Genomic DNA, 2,330 nt, shown 5'->3' on the forward strand with positions numbered 1-2,330 from the left:
TCTCTGTCAGACCCCCGCAGTCCCTCCGCGTCTCACCCCCGGCCCCCAACCCATTGCTACTGGCTGGCAGTGTCTCGCTCTCCTTCCAGCGCTACTGCCTGTAGGTGTTTTCCCCCACCTTTCTGAATCGGTAGGCCTCCAAGGGCATCCCCCTCCACTGGGAGGGCTTCCGAGGTCACTGCTGGTGGAGCCTGTAGCAATTAGGCCACCATCTGTGGTAAGGACTGTTTGTACCCCACCCACCTCCCCATCTTGTGCTCCCTGGAGATTTGAGCAGTACGTTTTTGTGGTCCCTGCATTAAGTAAGGAGAGTTCTTCTATAGGTAAGTGTAGAAATAAACAGTAGCTAAAATAATTACTAACACTCTCACTTAAGTTCTCATAATAACTCAGTTCTCTGATCTATTCAAACAGGAATAATTTATCATCTATCATATCTAATTCATAAATTTTTAGAGATTCAAATATAATGCTTGAGGGTGCAATTAAACATTTTAAGGGACTTCCCTGGTGGCTCAATGGTAAAGAAACCACCTGCCAAGTAGAAGACACAGGTTCAATCCCTGGGTCAGGAAGATCCGCTGGAGAGGGAAATGGCAACCCACCCTTCTCCAGTACTCTCGCCTGGAGAATCCCGAGGATGAAGGAGGCTGGCGGGCTGTAGTTCACAGAGGTGCAGAGTCGGACACAAGTTCTCAACTGAGCTCATACGCCTGCAAACATCATAAAGATAAAAAACAGTACTAGGGAAGGTCTTTACAGGATCAGAGAAACTTCGCTAGTAACAAACTATAGAAATGATCCCTGAAAGTATAGTCTTTAGGGAAGGTCTTTATAACTAAGAACAGCTCTTACTTTTCCCCTTTACCTGAGGAGAACAATGTTGATGTTGTATTGGGTGGACCAAACAGTTTCTTTGGTTTTTTTCCCATAACATCTTACAAAACACCCAAATGAACTATTTGGCCAACCCAGTATAAGGTAATACCAAGCATAGTACCTTAAGCAATTGAACCTGAAATATCAGTTTAAGTCAGGGAGCTGAGTATGTACTTGCCAAATATTCTGAAGACACATTCAAAACGTATCTTATTGAGACTTCAAATTAAAAAAATAAAACGATTGAGATTACTTTAAAGAGTTTGTCTCTATCATAGTAAATTTAAAAGCAGAGGTAATAAATGAGCACCTTATACAGGTACAAGTGAATACGGCTAAAAATTATATTTAACATATGTATTAGTGTGGCATTCTGAAAGCACATAATAAGGCGTGCTTTTCAAATTATTTCCCCAAAGTATCCCTAACTTAAAAGGAATATAAATTCAAATATGCAAAGAGGGATTGGCTGGGGGAAAAAGTTTCATTGAATATATGTCATGGTTAAGTGCTATGAGATAGCAGTGCATACGTGTCAGTTGAAACAATGTAACACCCAGCAATAAGGTTCTCATCTAATTTCTTTGTCTATTCTTATGATCACAAAGGCAATATCAGAAAACATAGATAATCAAAAGAACAACATAATGAATTTACACAATCTCATTCACCTTGAAAGATGTCAGTGAATACCTTCAGGCATTTTTCTGTGCATATATGTTCATGTGTGTATGTGTCTGTGTTATTTTATTTTAAAATGGGATCAGACTGGGACTTCCCTGCCAGCCCAGTGGTTAAGACTCCATGCTTCCAATGCATGGGGCATGAGTTCTATCCCTGGCCAGGGAACAAAAATCCCACGTGCAGCAGGACTTGACCTAAAAGATGTGGTCAGACTACCTATGCTCTTTAAAAACCTGCCATAATTTCAGTAATCTACTAATTGTTAGACAATTAGGGCATTCCATCTTCTTCTCTGTTGTTATATACTTAGGTTCTCCTCTACTTTTCCTAATAAAATCAGTGAGCAAGAATAACTGGTCCAAACAAACCAGAAAAAAGTTAAAGCATAAGAATCTATTAAAATTAAAAAAAAAAAAAAAAACTGGCTTTAAAAATGCTTAAGAACACAGTTGTAACATCATGCATCTTGCCAGCTCTTTGGCGGAACACCGGTGATGGCGGAACACTGGTTTTCAACAAATCCAAGAGCACTGGCTCTTTTGTACAAAGAGGAGGAGGCCCCAGGTCACAGGGGCACGGAGGGAGGATCATGCGCAAATGCGGCAGGGAGACAGTCGTCTGCAGGCCGAGCGGAGAGGTCTCAGGAGGAACCAAACCTGACAAGACCTTGATCTGGATTTCCAGCCTTCAGACTGCAAGAAAACACATTTTCGTCAGTTAAGCCATCTAGACTGTGGCGTTCTGTCATGGCCGCCTTGGCAGATCAA

At 41.5% G+C, this 2,330-nt stretch overlaps 1 pseudogene; it reads right to left on the bottom strand.

Annotated features, from left to right (window-relative positions):
• Positions 1 to 742: 742 nt before the first annotated feature.
• LOC133069763 (small nucleolar RNA U3) lies at positions 743 to 820 on the bottom strand (annotated as a pseudogene).
• Between the last annotated feature and the right edge of the window lie 1,510 nt (positions 821 to 2,330).

Source organism: Dama dama, chromosome 14 (genome assembly GCF_033118175.1).
Source record: "Dama dama isolate Ldn47 chromosome 14, ASM3311817v1, whole genome shotgun sequence".
Taxonomy (NCBI): Eukaryota; Metazoa; Chordata; class Mammalia; order Artiodactyla; family Cervidae; genus Dama; species Dama dama.